Source organism: Narcine bancroftii, chromosome 13 (genome assembly GCF_036971445.1).
Source record: "Narcine bancroftii isolate sNarBan1 chromosome 13, sNarBan1.hap1, whole genome shotgun sequence".
NCBI classification, from domain to species: domain Eukaryota; kingdom Metazoa; phylum Chordata; class Chondrichthyes; order Torpediniformes; family Narcinidae; genus Narcine; species Narcine bancroftii.
Window position 1 is genome coordinate 17,376,819 of NC_091481.1, and position 17,677 is coordinate 17,394,495.

General features: G+C 40.7%; 1 long non-coding RNA gene across 3 annotated transcripts in view; it reads left to right on the top strand.

Moving 5' to 3' along the window:
* The window catches only part of LOC138748804 (uncharacterized), a 143,383-nt gene that overhangs the window by 123,270 nt on the left and 2,436 nt on the right, over positions 1-17,677 (top strand). Inside the window, exon 2 of one of the 3 annotated variants that reach the window (XR_011348253.1) lies at positions 16,257-16,462. The exons of 1 other annotated variant lie outside the window; for it this stretch is intronic. This is a non-coding gene — a long non-coding RNA (uncharacterized lncRNA). The remainder of the gene's footprint in view (positions 1-16,256; positions 16,463-17,677) is intronic. One more of the 3 variants, XR_011348255.1, reaches the window with a different exon arrangement.

The window sequence follows — 17,677 nt, forward strand, 5'->3', positions numbered from 1 at the left end:
GGAATTATGAACTGGTAGGATTAAAGCTCCCAGAATTTAAAACATATTATTGTGCAACTCGAATGAAGTTCATCACTTCCCTCTTTGACAGAGGAGACAAGTCTTCTTGGATAAGACTGGAACTGTATAAAGCTGGTGAGAAGATAGCAGAAATTTTTATATATAAATGGAATTCTAAATTACTATCTGGTCCTAAGGAAGCCCCCTTACTAAAACATATTATTACAATTTGGAATAAACTCATTGGTCAAAATGGCGTTAGGGGAGGCTACTCACCAATACACCTCTCACTCAAAATAAATTAATTCCATTAACAATTGATAATAAAAGTCCAGAAACATGATCTCAGAATGGGATCAAATATATTGAAGATTGTTTTGAGCAGAGACAATTTATGACACAGAACCAATTAGGAATAAATTTGGAGTTTTAAATATATCCTTTTTCTGCTATCTTCAGTCAAGATCTTATTTAAGGGATAAATTAGGCCCAGCACTGGCCTTACATCAATGTAATGAAGTAGAGACTCTGATTCGAAAGGGGATCATGAAGAAATTTATCTCAAAAATATATTTCTTACTTTAGATGGAAGCCTCTAAACAAGGGCTAGAGAGAGATAGGAAACAGATTTGGGTATAAAAATTGATCCATTTTGCTGGTCTGACCTATATCGGGACAGCATGAGCAATACAATTAATGTAAGGTCTAGGCTGCTGCAATATAATTTTTTGCATCAGCTGCACCTTGCTCCACAAAAATTAAATAAATTGAAATCTGAATTATCCAATTTATGTTTTTGATGCGGCCAAGATATAGGGACCTTTTTGCGTTCAACCTGGTCTTGCTCTAAAATAAGAAGCTTTGGGGGCTCTCCTGGAATAAATTACCAGAATTTGATACCTTCAGGAGCCAGAATTGTTTTTATTCAGGAAATTAGCAGATATAAGACTGTTGAAATATAATTTGAAATTTGTTAAATTTGCTTTAGTGGTGGCCAGGAAATGTATAGCCATTACTTGGATATCTGACCCGCTGGTAGTTAGAAATGGTAGCAGTGTGAAGAGGCCATTGTCTGGGGGGGGGGGGGGGGTGTGGATCCTTGAGGATAGAGGCTGCTTTCTTGTTATCCCGCCTCTTGTACATGTACCTTATGGAGTGAAGACTGATGCCCACACTGGTTAGATGAGGCTGCAATTCTAGCAATTGTGCCACTCTACTGCTGGTGAAGCTATTTTCTAGTGAATCTCTGGAAGGGGAGCATTTGCAGATATGCACTCAGCAGGCTTGAGAAAATAACTTCACTTCCAAAGGCAGCACCCACTTTTGTGGCAAAAACACACTAAAATGCTGGAGGAACTCAGCTAGTCTTTTCAGCATCCATAAGGAGCAAAGATGTATTGCTGTCATTGCGGGCCTGAGCCCTTCTTCAAGAAATAAGCAGAATGAGCCAGAAGCTGGAAATCTCAGAAAGTCTCAGAATCCAGACAATGCTGGCTGGGGGAGTAATCCAGACCTACAGAAATGTTAATTGGATATGATAAGGGATGAGGTATACAAGTTATAACAATGGAATTTTACAATAATTCATTAATTACATCAATATCAGTGATTCTCACTTTGTATTTATCTAATTAATCAAATTTAAATTACCTCTCTGTCAGAGTGAAAGAGCAATTTGGCTCTCTATGCTATAAATCTAAGTGGCTGGGAATTTAGTCTAATATCAAAATGTCTTTCTGTACTCCATCACATTGGCACCACTGATTCTGAGGTGAAGATGTCATTGCTGTCCTCATTTCTATTCTATGCAAAGTTCACAATAAAGTTGTAGGGAATGAATTGTAAACTTTCCCAGTTTTGGTGTCTTGGAACTGTTGTTTGTCAAAAAAAATTAAGATCACTCAAATAGCCTTATACTGCTGAACATCAATCAATGTTCCCCTCATGGATATCAGAATCAGGATTTATGGTCATGAACAAGTCATGAAATTCAGTATTTTTGCGGAAACATCATAGTGCAAGCATTTATGTTATAACGTTACTATAAAAAATAAAGATAAAATAATAATAAGATTAATAGTGCATGAAAAGTAAGGCAGTGTCTTTGGTTCATTGATTTTTCAGGAATCTGATGGCAGCGGCGAAGAAGCTATTCTTGTGCCGCTGAGTACTTATCTTTAGGCTCCTGAACCTTTCCCCCGATGGTAGCAGAGTGAAAAGGACATGGCCTGGGTGGTGAGGGTCTTTGAGAATAGAGGCTGCTTTATTAAAACACCGCCTTGCTGAAGTGGAGTCGTGGTATGGCTTGGTATGCATTTTTCATGGTGATGTAGGAGTGGTCGAGTCTGTTGGTTCCCCTGGTCTTGCATGTGACGTGTTTGTGGTACTTCTTCAGGTTGGTCTGATTGAAGTGTCCCACAATGATCAGGAAGGCATTCAGATATGCTGTCTCACAGTGTTTAGTCCGTCCCGGGCCAACCTGGGGTGGAATGTACACTGCCACCAGCATGATGGCGGTGAACCTCCTCGGCAGGTAGAATGGGCGACACTTGATCGCTAGATGTTCCGGATCGGGGGAGCAGGACTGGGTCATGGAGATCTCGTCTGTGCACCACAATGAATTGATGATGGCACAAACGCTACCTCCAGGTGCCGGTGTGTGTAGCCCTTGGGCTGCAGTGCCTTGTCCGGAATGTCTGCGCTTAGCCATGTTGCGGTAAAGTACATCACGTAGCGCTCCTTGATGCTGAAGTTTGGCTTGGAGTTCATCAAATTTGTTCTCCAAGGACTGTACATTGGCCAGGAGGATGGTAAGGAACAGAAGCCTCAGGTCCTAGCATCTCAGCTGGACCCCACCCACCCCCCCATCCCCACGTCCATGTGATTGGGTCTTGGGTCCACTGCTGGAAATGGATATGACTTACTATTTAACAGTCATTAATATAATACAATTGGTTAGCTGCTTTCTTCAAGAGCAAGGAGGTTAGCAGACAGTAACACAAATAAAAACAAATCTTCAAACTATTTGGATGTAATTACAAGCAGATGCCTTTATCTGCTAAGATTGCAGGCTGCTGGCACACAATGGGAGATCACTCAAGATATGCTTTGAAAGCTACAAGATGCTATAACTTATTAAATACTGTACCGCTCACCCATCGATACCTTAAGAGCATGGAACACCGTGACTTTTCCATCATTGCAAATCACAATAGACAAATTTTTATTTTAACCAGACCACAATGAAATCCCAAGAACTATTAGAAATAGACTTTAACTGCTAAAACAAGGAAAGTTCTCCCAGAGCAGTCTGGGCAAGTACATACAGTATATTTTGTAGCTGGTACCCCATCTTACTATTGTGTTCTGGTGGTGGAGGAAATCAATATCAAGGATAACACTGAACAACACATTTTTTCCCAATGTTTGCTTCCTGAAAAATAATTGGGGATTATGATAAATAACTTCAAGACGAAAAGATAATTTCAGATTTGCTGCATCACGTAGGAAGCTGGAAAAACATTAAATTGACTTTTATTGAATTTAACATGTTTAATCACATAGTGCTGAGCCAAGCTTTCAGGGTGAGTGCACATGTTACAGAACAAATGTGTGGAGCCCAGACTTTGTCTTGGTGACCAATTTTACAACTGAGGTAGAGCTCAGAGGTTTTCCTAATAAGTGCAGTCATGCTGAATCTTCGAGTCTTAAGCATATACTTGCCACAATGTAATAGAATGCATAACAGCTGTTGTGACATTGACCAGACATTTCTGCTGCACTGAATCTTCCTGAAGACAATAAATGCCATTGTTAAGTACACTCACTATGCTATTGCCTGAAGAACATGTGCATCAACATCCGTTCAACCGGGGGGGGGGGGGGGTGGGCATTCACTGCCCATGTGCACCCCACCTGCCCGGTCTGATGCTGCCTCCGCCATCCAGCCCCCCCAAATCCGATGTTGCACCACCACCCCCTGCCCTGCTCATCTGACATTGCCGCCACCAATCCCACGCTGCCATCGCCAAACCCCCCAATCCAATGCCACAAATAAAATGTGCCCCTCCCCTGTGATTACCCTAATACCCCTCCATTAGATTTGTTCTGACACTGACTCTGGTTCAACCTATATCAATGTAATGCACAGCATCTATGTATGTGAGCTGCTTTTATAGCCTGTCTGCATCTATCCTAATTAAGCATGCCCAGTCCTAAGACAACATTTGAATCACACCTGCTGCACTGAGTGCAGGCCCAGGCTTGTTTCAACTGACCAGAACAGCTTGCTTTGTGGACAATATACTAGTAGACTTAAAATATGATGGGAAAACACAAAAGTAGGTTAGATCTAAAGAATGATTCATGAAAGAAACATTTTCAGGCAATTTTCATGATTAGCATACCAAAATCCATAAAATACACCCATAAAGGTTCAGGAAACAAAATCCTCATCATTCAGTGGAATAGATGGGGTCCAATCTGGGGATTCTTAAATCACTACTGAGAAATCTGGGATGCAATGTTAAATTTGATCTCTCCAACACAATTTTTTTTCAACTCATATTTCTTAACACATGATAATATGGCTGCATATAAAGAAAATTGCCTTGTTTGATAAATGTAGCTCCCACCCCCACTTGATGATTAAGGATGTTTTACTCACCTAAAGAATAAACATTAATAAAAGCTGATTGGCCCAAATGGCCCTTTATTATCACTACGACATCCACATATAGTTCTAAAATGTTCAACCCTCTTGCTTTGGTAAGACACAGGAAACATGAAATTTTGAACAAAAGCTGTCGTCAACGCACTGACCCTTTTAATCGGAGAACGAGAACCATATGTGGGTCATGCTCTTCCACTTCAGCATTGGGAAACATTGGCATTCCATGCAAAATTGCTTCGAGGAACCAATCATAGATGTTGTGTTCACAGCTGTGAGGGAAGATTTACAAAGTGCAAGAATGTATTGGCATTAACAGGCACAAAGAGTGCATGAATTACAGTTCTATATCCAGTCATTTGTTGATTGAGCAGAGGTAACTATGATGGATGGGGCGAGGAGATAGGATTAGGCTTCTTCCAGTTTCAACAATTAGGATGAGTGGCTGTAAATGCCAGACTAAATGTTAACTGTCACATCCTGAAAAAACTACTGTATATTTTTTTGGCAGCAAGCAAAAATTAAACTGCTTTCTATTTGGCTTTCTCTTGCTTTTGAATGCCTGTGCACTGCAAGAATTTCCTTTCAAAAATATTTTTTTAAATAGCTAAACATGGCAATTAATCACTGGTGACAACAAATTTACGACACTTCCTTAGGATGTGGGCTGTACAACACTGATAGTATGTGGTCCAGACTTACACACTTGAATCCATGACATACTGACCACGTATGAGTGATGTTGTTCTGAATGATGATGAATGATGGAGTGCCATTTAACCACAAGATGTGTTATTGTTTTTGGAGTATCAGAAAAAAGACATGAGGAATGATGTTCTGGCATTTGAGATTGTGACATCTCACGTCATTGTTAAATGTCATAGCCACAAATAAAACTGAAACAAACCTGACCATCTGAAAAAAAATTTTTAAAAAAAATTTATATTTTAATTAACTTAACCTGCATATTCCCTTGATGTCCCAAGTCCTCGACCACCATTAATTCCACTGGCACCACCACTGAATGGATACAGCCAAATGCATTATGGTTGCAAATATTAAAAATGGACAGCTTAAAAATTAGGAATCTTAGGGGGTGGAGGACACCAGTGAAATTACTGAATACTTAAGGAGGACAAAGTCAAAGACATAATTAAAAATGAATAATTAATTTATTATGTGTCTGGATAGCTTCACTACATTGGTCAGTTTTAACACATTTCCAATGTCTGATTCATTGAGTAGAAAGAGCCACTTGATTCACTGATTGTACTGGCAGTATGATTTTCACAGTGTTGCTCACGATGAGTTTCTCCCATATGGTTTGCAACACTGTTATGGGCCCAGAGGACCCCAAAATCCAGCAGCAATAGAAATTCACCAAGACAAATGGTTACTTAAATAAAAGTTGCTTTTAATTATCTTTAAACATGAAAACAGGATCAAACTTTAACTTATTACTATTAACTTAACTTAACCCCCTTCTAATTCTTAGCACACGTGTATGTAATGTGTGTGTAAGTTTAGAAAAGTTATTTGATTCACAGTCCAATCTCACTTCAGGTTCACCAGTATCAGGAATTCTTATACTGTGCACAGAATCTAACATTTATGAATCTTCATCAGGCTTTGGTATTAGAAAGGTAAATGGTTACCGCTCAGGAAGGTTCTTGTCAGGTTTTCAGAGAGAGATTTGTTGTACACTGGACACCCACAACTGATTTCCTTCCATCAGCCACTTCAGAGCCTTGCTGAAGAAACTTGCCCTATCAGGATTTTCAAGATGATAATGTCTTTCTTTCAGGTCACCACAGAGTTCCTTTTTGTTTCCCTTATTTCTTCTCCTCTAGTATGGACCACAAGGGCTTTGACCAGGTTGAACTCATGACCTGTCTTCAAAATGAGGTTTTTCCACAAGCTTGCCAGCTTGTCCTGTTCCAGTCCCAGCTGCTGCTGCTGAAGTATAGAACTGTACAACTGAATTCTCTCTCTCTCTCCATCTCTCTTTCTCTCTCTCTCAAAACCTGTTTAACTCTCTCTCTTTGCAAAACCACATGACCTTCCTAGAACAGCAAACTGCATTCATACTGTGGCACCGGACCTAATCTCCAAGTCCATTCATCTGTTGCTTTCCAAAACAATAATCCATTACTCCACAACTTGTCCATTTAACACCTACTTGTGAAGTCCTTATTGGCATTCTTCAAAGTTTTTGCAAAGGTACTCGGAGCCTGGACTGTCTGGCTTGAGCAGAGGTCTGGCATTTTAAATGAGACCTGTTTTGAAGTGTTTGTATGTGACACAAAAAACCTGCCACAATTTATCTCCTTCAAAATATAACATAATCTGTCACAATACTCAAGCCCGGTTTATCACTTGTCCAAAGAGCAATGTTTCTGATAAACATCTTGCCTGTATTCTGTTGTAATAATGATTAATTGTCTAGACCAGACATTCTCACTTGGGTCCATACAGCTCCCCTGGGAGGGGGTAGGGATGGGGGATAGCACATTTAAGTAAAAAACAATTTCTTTTCACCTCACTTAACATTAATAATTATTACGTGTTGTATGTTGTCAGTAGGAGAGAAGTATGGAAGAAACCAAAACTTGACTGCTTCACAGGGAAGGGGGCCCTAAACTTTAGCCAGGTGGCCAACCTTTAATTTTTAATTTAGACATACAGCATAGTAACAGGCCATTTCAGCCCACGAGTCCATACTGGCGGTGTAGGTTAATTGGGCGGTGTGTACTTGTCGGGTGAAATGGCCTGTTATTATGCTGTATGTCTAAATTAAAAATTAAAAGGTTGACCACCTCTGCTTTAATCAGAGACTTGGGAGCCAGAGCTGAAAAAATGTCGAGAATGTCTGGTCTAGACAATGCGAGAGTGGCATTTGATAGATTTTCACAAGTACTGGACAAGATATTTTCTTAGAGATTTGCTGCAAAGTTTCAGAATTTCTACAGCATTGATCAAAAATTTGTGGATTGTTAGTATTAAAGGATGCTGGTTGAATTGGAACCAACTTGGAAACAGCATCCTATGGAGACAGCTGTTCTTCTTCTTTTGTCCTCAGGACGAGCTGCTGAGGTACTTTAATATCAAAATGTTGGTGTTCGCATCTATTTCAACATAAAATAGAGCAACTAGAAAACAGTGAGGAAGCTACAAAAGTTGTCAAAGGGAAAACATTCATATGATTTGAGACACAGGCTTATGTAAAGAGAGAAAAGCAATAGAGTTAGTGGAGGTTAGAATAGACTTTCCTGTTCCTGTTGGGAGAAAATTACCTACCGGGAAAAAGACAAGTGTTTTCTTTTTATATTTTTTTTAGCAACTTGCAAATTTTAATTTTTTTTAATTATATTTTAGCATGTGAAATATTTTAAAATGTTAATATTTTTTGCTAAAATAAGGTTGAAGTGTTACTGATTGTGAATATTAAAGATGTTCATAAACATTCAATAATTCTGATGATTCTGACAGCTGATGAACCTGGTGGACAAACCTCAGCAGCTATCAAAGCCATTGTATGAGAGCAGCTTTCAAAGCCATCCTATGACAGCAGCTATCAAAGCCATTATATAAGAGTAGCTATTAAAGCCATTCTATGAGAGCAGCCAGTTGTCTGTCCTGAGAAAGCCTGTGGGGATTGATTCCAACTCACTCAGTTTTCATTTATTTTCATTCACGCTCAGTTTGCAAAATAATGTGAAAATTATGTGCTTTTTTTTATATCTGAAGTGTTAGTAAATCTGCGTGTGTAGCAACTGGTTGAAATTTTCATTTGATTGATGTTGAAAATACAGAAGATAACTTTTTATTTAAACTTTGGGGTTTTTTTCATTTTTACTTTATCTGAATCAGATTAATATGCTGTTTACTTCCTCTGTGAAGAATGGAACCGAGGAGTAATAGTTTTTTGGAGCCTATTGGAAGTTAAACAGAATACGGTTAGCACAATGATATTACAGTGCCAGGGTTCAAATCCAGAGCTGTCTGTAAGGAGTTTGTATGTTCTCCCTATCACTGCATCGGATTCCTCCAGTGCTCCAGTTTACCCCCACACTTCAAAGCATCCGGGGATTGTAGGTTAATTACAATATTTGGGTGGCACGGGCTCATGGGCAAGAATGAGCATATCTAAATTAAAAATTTAATTAAATTAAAAACATCATATTTTGCTGACAGAAGTGATATTTGCTAAGCAGTTATTTCTTCCCAAGCAACCCCTCCCCAAAATATTTTGCCAAAATATCTCACGAGTTCTACGATGGATTGCATTCACCTTGCACGTGAAGTTCTTTAAATCTTTGGAAATTGTTGAAAATTGGAGTTCATGAACAGCACACTGAGAAAAGCAACAATGCACTTCCTTAACAAATCTAATCAAAGCATTGTGAAGATTATAGGGATTGAAAAGCCAGGTATTTGGAGGAGACGCATAAAATAAATGGTGGTATGACCCAACCTGAAGAGCGGTTTGCTTGTACTTCTAAGTCTATCTACGCAACCACCTCCCCAATCTAATAGTTATGGTAAACTGTAAAGAAACAAATTTGAGCAATCGTAGTTTTCCCAGCTACTTCGTGAAACCTTCATTCTAACCTTGCTCTTAAAATCTAAGCAGTTATACTGTATTTGCCCTTTCAGGGAACATTCCAAAGCATCTCACTATCAATGAGTTACTTTGTTAAACTTTTTTTCTGTTATATGGCCATTGGATTGGTTTTGTGATATTTCTGCCAATTCCAATTTGGCAATCAAGCTGCACATAAAAATCTGGTGTACTAATTTGGACAAAAAAGGAGTTACAGAATTAGTCATAATTCCCTTCTGAAAATATGTTAGTGGTTTACAAAGGCTTTTAACCCATGGTAGAAACTGCACACATCTATATTAAAATTAAGTTTTTGTGCAATGACAATTTCCATTTCCCTCACGACTTTGGCTTCAAATCTGACTGAAAGGACCTCGCTCCAAGCTCTCAGTTGCAGACTATAGGAACTAACCATTTCATATTGCCATAGGGCACAACATCGACAAACAACTTACTAGTAATCCCATTATACATCCAGCCTGCTCCATTCTAGGGCAGCATGAACAGGGAGAGAACAAAAAAATGTTATGCATGACTGACAAGATTAAAAATTCCGAGGATATGTAGATTTGGTTCAGAAAATAGGTCTTTGTAATTTAACGGCTTCACTTTTCAATCCAGGAAAGCTATGAGCAAAGCAAAAAAAAAGCCATATCATTAAGAATAGGTCCCTAAACCTCTAATTTATGCCTCCTCATTCAAAATTCTTCCACCAGTGGAAACCCCTCATGTGGAAACCTGCTGTGCGCCAAAGGATCTTATATCCTTCAATGAGATTACTCCTCCTTGTAATCTCCAAAGAGGGCACCCTGGTTAGTGTAGTGGTTAGTACAATGCTGTTACAGCACCCGCATCTGGGGTTCGAATCCGGCGCTGTCTAACAAGCTTGTACATTCTCCCCACGTCTGCATGCATTCACCCATGTGATCCAATTTTCTCCCACCATTCAAAAACGTACCAGAGGTGTGGGTTAATTGGGAGGCACATACTCGTGGGCTGAAAGCGCCTGTTACTGTGCTACATATCTAAAAATAATTATATTCTTTAACCAATAATGATCTGACATCATTCTCATCCCAGGAGCCAGCTAAGCGAAATCTTTATATGGTACTCCAGGTGTGGCCTCACTGGATGCTGCACACAGTACTCCAGGGATGGTCTAACCAATATCCTGTAATTGCAAAAGGAAACTCAGTAAATAAAGTCACTCTCATCCTGATCATATAGCTATTGATCAGACAAGTAAGCACCAACATTGCAAAGTAAAAGGAAGATAACATAACTGCTCAGGCCCGACATATTGGTTAACTTCTACAACCGATGGATGCTGTGTGACCTGCCAAGTTTCTCCAGCTGTGCTCCTTCCCACCCCACCACCCTTCTACCCTCCTCCCCACTGACCTCACCTCTTTATTCAGACATCGACCTGTTTTTCCAGATTCCTGTTAAGGAGCTCAGACTTGGTTACCTTCTACTTCCTATGGATGCTACATGACCTGCTTTCTCCAGCACTTTTGTATATTGCACGTGACCCCAGCTCCTGCCGATTTTCTTGTTTAACCTCATACAGTTATTTTGTCACTAGTTACTCCACATGCTGAAAACTATACATGATTTTCTTATATGAGAGGTAAACAATATTCTTCAATTGGATATGATCATTGAACATAAATAATAATAGAGCTATTGAAAAGTGTACAAAGTTTCGATGGGTTATATGCCCACCTTTAGGACTCTTCCGAGTATTGTTTCTCATCTGTACTGTATACACAATCGCCTGCCCCAAAGTAGCAAGACGCCACTTGTGCCAGCAAAGAGAACATCTCACGAGACAGAACGTGGCTTCATTCAGTGTGCTTAGGTGATAAGAGTTTCATGCTGCCAAGTCTCAACTCTCCAGTTTCGAGCCAACAAGTCCAAACCTTTGCAAATGTAATAGGGGAAGGACTTTCATCAATGCTATTCAAAGGGATGGTGCAATAGTTACAGGCTAATTTATTTCTGAGGGAGCCTGCTCCAATTTTACTGACTTTTGGTGGCATTGTCTGGAACTTGAAAGAATTCTACAGGTGATGGTATTCCCATGCCTTTGCTTTTCCTGGGGGTAGTTTTGGGAGTTGCAATAAGAAAGATGAGTAACTGCAGCACATTGGAGATGGTACTGGTGGCCGGGGGAATGATTGTTGGGGCAATTTTCTGGGGTCTGTCAAATGTCCTGATTTACTGTGGTGATGAATTTCGTCCAGGCATGTTGATTGTCATTCCACTGGACATCATTGGTCGACGGTTAGACTCTTTCTCCTCAGAGATAATCATCACTTGACACTTTTGTGGCACAACCAAACTTGACCATAATCAACCACGCTCAGGACACCACTGCAATAGGTTATTCAAGGCAATGCCGTCAGCTCAATCACTTTGAGCAGCGTCGTCAATGACCTTCCTTCCCTAAAAGGTCGGAAGTAGGGATGCTTAACATTTAACTCCATTTGAAACTACTCAATTGTCTATTTATTTGCCACCAATACTGTGTGCAGTGTTAGTACTGAACAATTTGAGTCTCTCCTGTCAGAATGAAACTCTAAATTCTTTTTTTGCCATTTCAATTTGACCCTGAAATTGTTTTTGTGGCTTGTCTTTGCTTTGGATTTATAAGATGACTTTTATTTGGCAAATGGGACACACAGAGTTCTAAATTGACAACTGTAGCAAATGATAGCCAATGGAGAGAAAGCAACAGATTGAATTGGGTTGTCTAAGAGCTCCATACAGAAGGGAAAGTAGCATGGCAAGCTATAGCGGCAAGTGACAGTGTTGTCACCTTTTCACATATCTATCCCATTAACCATTTAAATTTTTTTAAAAGCATACAGCACAGTAACAGGCTTGTGCCGCCCAATTACACCCAATTGACCTATAAACCTGTATGTTTTCAACGGTTGAAGGAAACCAGAGCACCCGGAGGAATCCCAGGGAGAACATACAAATTACTTACAGACAGCGCGGGATTTGAACCCCAGTCTTGGTTGCTGGCGTTATAACAACATTGCGCTAACCATGCCACCCATTGTATGACTATTGAACAGAAAAAGGCAAGATCTTTTCCTCAACTAGAAAAATTGGCCCCATTCCTGACAATGGTGGGCCTGACATTACACCAGTCACTTGTGCTTTGCAAAATTCTCCAGCACATTTGGCTACAGCAACTTTGCAAGACATTTAAAATGTCAGCTCAACAGCTTTGACTAAATTCATTCATCCACCAGCCCATTTGCAAACTAATTGCATAAGATGTTCTAAAAAATGCAACAGTACAATGATATATTGTTTCATGAAGCAATGCACTTATAATTATCTTTCCCTCTTTATGGGTCATTGACTGAAAATTTCTATTCTCTGCTTTTTCTTGTGCCTTTAGAGCTTCAGTTTCTGCATTAAATCTTCAAACAAGACATCTTTTGGCTTACATGGCATGCTGCTTTGGTTTCTCTCAGGAGCATCATTTTTGTATATTTACTATAATTTTGAAATTTCATATTTCTTTCTCTTTAGCCTCTGATGTTATTTGCTTTAATGACACGCCTATTCATTCCATGCACAAGTTGAATGATTCTCCATGATTTATGACATTGCCAGTGAAACCAGTTACATTATTGATTAGCAAAGGGACAACACTACAACTAAACCTATGCAGGCAGGAGACCAATTAAAGCTCAATGATACTGTCACTGGTGGGCAATTGCTTGCAAAAGGAGGTGTAAAGCGCACCATTAGGATCAATAGCCTATGGGTCACCCTTGGGCAAGGTGTCGTACATGTTTAGCCTCCCAATCAGGGTCATGTGAAGCCATAGATTGCAGATGACGGATGATTTTTACAAGCAGATTCTACAAATTGGATTTATGTTTGTAAACTAAAAACATTGGGCAGATGAATCTGCTGATCAATGGTCAGGGTTACCTGTCCAGTATGGACACTGCAACTGAAGAAGGTAACGGGAAACCACTTATTATTTTTCCATTGAACTCAACATCGACTATGGTCTCAGCTCATAGATGGAGCCTTCACCAAAGGAGAACAGGGGAGGCAACAACTACAACTTGGAGAGTCAGAGATGGAGAGTCCTGATCACCCACGCTGAACGGCAAGATCCCTGAATATTGTCAGTTGCCATTTTGGTTTGTTGCACAAATGTCCACTCTTGATGCACATGGAATCCTTACAAGATCCCTGCAGGGATACATCACCAAAAATCAATTTCAATGCTGAAAATAAAAGGAAAATTTGCTAAGCAAAAGTTATCAATGTTATTCAATTATTCTAGAAAAAGACTACAGGAAATCAAATTATGCCAACTTGCAATGTCTTCACAACTTCATGAAGGCTCATTGTATATGCAGCAAAATAGATTTTGGTTTAGTTGCAAAGCAGAGTATTTTACATGTTACATGCTGTGCCTTCAAGTTCCTGTTGCAGATGCCTATTCTAATCAGTGTCATTTGTCAGTGCTGGGCAATCCTGCCACACACTGAATAAGCATGTCCATGCACATGACTGCACAAATGTATCATTCCCACACAGTGGCAACTAAAGCAGCAGCTGAGGGAGTAACTGAGCCAATGCCATTTCAGCCTACTACCACCTGGTTTGTCCCTTATCAGTGCCCTCAAGATTGGCCACAAAGTAAGCATATCTACAAGAGGGGGAAATATGCACAGGATTTGATGAGAAGGACCACATTGTGGTCTGGCACCAACCACTGCAGAGTTTTCTTTCTTGGTCAAAAATCCTGATCACTATTAAAAGTGAACCCGATTCTTCTGGTTCAAGGCTGTTAGGCAGTCTATTTCTTGACAGTTAATGCCATGTGCCGAAATCCCAACAGAGCAATTTAAGCAATTTCCTTCAAAGAAAGCAAAGGGAATTTCTAAACTTGTTCTGAGTGAAATTGACCATGATACTGAGCCCACTAATGTGCTTTAGGAATTGTCCTTTGCCATTTCTCGGTCTGATCCAAAGGTGACTTCGGCCTCACACTATGATGGATTCTCAACAGCCTTCTGATGTCATTGTAGGAACTCAGAAGAAGAACCTGCCACTACCTCCTGAAAGTATGTGCCAGTCATGTAAACATTGCCCATTGCAGTGAGAAAGAGAAATACCTTGGCATCTAAGCACCCCGTGCAGGTGCTTCTTCATGAACAGAGATACTTCAATTTTGAATAATGAGCAACTAACATGGGGGGTGACATTCCCTTTCACCTCGCTGTCTGTTCAAAGCTAGTCTCAGATAAGAGGCTTCTTAACCATTAATTATTCTCTGGCACGCTTCTGCCATGAAGACAAATCGCTGTGCTAAAATGCATTGCAGTAGATTCCGTACAGTCAAAGGAGGGGCGCATAATGCCCATTACAGGATGGACAGTGACCACTCTTGAACTGCAGGACAGCAGAGAAAATTTGCTGGGCTGAGATAATGGGGGAAAAAAGAATTGGAAAGAGATGGAGAGATAATAGTCTTCCAAAGGGCTCAGGCTTTAAACTTTGGTTAACCTTTTCTTCCTATCAATGTTGAGTTTCTCCAGCTCATTTGTGTATTGTGAAATAATAGGTGTGGAGATGATTTAAATGAATTTCAAAAGATAAAAGGGTGATGTTGAAGTAGATGGAGGGGGAAGTCAAAGACTAATCTGCAAATAGACATTGCTTCTGTAAAAGTTTAGCTTTCAGCTGGTCAAATATCGCCTAGTTCCCCTCCAACTGACCTTGATGCATTTAGCAACCAGCAGATGGCATGCTGCTTTAGTTATTAAAAAATAATTCCTTTAAATGTGTAGATGCTCTTTATTTCAATGTTATGGCGATCCTTCAATGTGAGAAACTATTCAGAACTTTCATGGCTTAAAATCGTCAATTTATCAAACAATTCAAGTATACCAGCAAGTGTTGCCGATGTGAACTTACTAGCTAGTCTTTCTTAAACTTATTTTTTGACAGATAAATATCCCCACTCACTCACAAAGCCTTCTTATGGGCATTTAGTTTCAAAAGGCAGTTTCCTTTCAGTAATTTATTCACAGAAACATGACTTGCATGCAAGGCCAGGCAGTCAGTGTCAGCGGGTGGATTAAATGTGACTTGTGCGCAAGGACAGCCAGCCAGTGTTAGCGGGTGGTTTAATTGTGACTTGTGAGCAAGGCCAGGCAGCCAGTGTCAGCGGGTGGTTTAATTGTGACTTCTGTGCAAGGCCAGGCAGCCAGTGTCAGTGGGTGGTTTAATTGTGACTTGTGTGCAAGGCCAGGCAGCCAGTGTCAGTGGGTGGTTTAATTGTGACGTGTGCAAGGCCAGGCAGCCAGTGTCAGCGGGTGGTTTAATTGTGACTTCTGTGCAAGGCCAGGCAGCCAGCGTCAGCGGGTGGTTTAATTGTGACTTGTGTGCAAGGCCAGGCAGCCAGTGTCAGTGGGTGGTTTAATTGTGACGTGTGCAAGGCCAGGCAGCCAGTGTCAGCGGGTGGTTTAATTGTGGGTGAAACACAAAAGTCTGCAAGCACTCTGATTGTAGTAAAAACATATAAAATGTGGGAGGAACTCAGCTGGTCTTTCAGCGCCCATAGGAGACAAAAATATATTGCCAACGTTTCAGGCCAGAGCCTTTCTTCAAGGAATAGGTAAAGAATAAGCAAGATAATTGTTTAATTGTAAGCCACAGGCACAGTTTGCTTGGATAAATTGACTTGAAGGATCTTTCCCTTGTTCAAAGCCACTAAAGGGAGGCCCATCCTTGGTTTGAATTCAGAACATGAGTGAAGTTAAACTATACAGCTGACTAGTGCTACATGCCTTTTATTATGAGCCATTTATACATACATTTGGATAGAAGCCACAGTTCTTCATTCCAAATGTTTGCCTAGTGTTTTGTTTTTGGCAAACTAATCCACACATGGTCTACTTCCTCCTCCACACCCACTCCACTTGTCTAACGCAGGGAACAACTTTAATTGCCAAAAATGAGAGCAGGTCGAACAAAGTCAGAGGGAGAGAAAGATTGTTGATGTTTTAGATCGGAACCCTTCGTCAAGACACAATTCAGCCCTCTGAATCTGTCCAGGTCCCAGACTGAGGGTGAGCACACAAGCACAAGACTTCAATTTGAATGCCTTGGATGTGTTGACTAACCCGGTTAGTCTCCAGGTGGGTGAGGGAATCAGTGGAGGGCGCGTGGTTAGATCATTGTTCCAGGAAGAAATGGAGAGTTTTACGACCTTCCTGATGGTGCACAGAGACTGGACATTGATGGTGAAGATGAGACAGTGGGGACCAGGGAATCAGAAGCTGTCAACACAATGGAGGACAGGCAAGATATCCTAGATGTTGGTGGGAAGGAGAGAAAGGATGGTCAAGATTAGGGAGATAAGCTCAGTGGAGTACGAAGGAAACAATGGGCTGACCAACACAGTCTTGAACTTTGGTTAAAAGATTGAAGTGGGAAGTATAGTGTTGTGGCACCATCAGGAGGGAAGATCTTCTGATGCAATGAGATCTGTGACAGTGTAGGAGACAGTGCCCTGATGTTTACTGATGTGGTTATCATCTGGGGTAACAACGAGGTGATATCTAAGAGCTGCATCTGGTCCCTGCATGGTTGAGGTCAGTGTGCCAGACCATGGCAGCACCAGCCTTGTCTGCAGCTTTAATAAGAAGGTTGGGGTTGATGCGAAGAGCTCTGCAAGTTCAGAGATTAGAGTGGGTAAGGGGAGTGAAGAAGTCAAATGGTCACATTGGAAACTGAAAATGAAAAAGTCAAGAGAGGGTAAAAGACCTGAAGGTGGTGTCCAAAAGGAAGGGGAGTGGAGGAGCTCAAGGCAAAGGGAGTAGGAGGAAAGGGAAAAACAGTACTGGGGCAAGTGGTGGAATGTAAAGTTTGAAGAGGGTGGGGAAGAAGGAATAAAAGGCAGTAGGGTATGGAAGATAAAAATTAAAAACCCAGTGCTGGAGAAGCCCAGCAGGTCAAACATTGTATTTTATATAGCAGAGATTATAATATATAACCAATGTTTCAGGCTTGAACCCTTCATCAAGGTAATGAAAAGATGTAGCCTGAACAAAATGGTGGGGGAGAGTGGCAGGAGGAGGAGCACAGGCCCACAGGCAGGAGGCAAAAGGTGGATAGGGTGTGGAAGTTGTAGGATTTGGGAGGGTGGAGTAGACAGAGCAAGGTGATGGGAGATGGCCAAGGGTGGACTGGCTGGATGGTAGATGAGAGGAGGGTGCAAAGTGTGGGAGGTGGAGAGGTTGGGGCTATTTAGGTGTAGGTGCCCATGTGGGATTGCAGAAGACAGACACATTCTATGCGGAGAATGGGGAAGATAGATTGGGGAAGGGAAAATTAAATTTGACCTTTGGTTG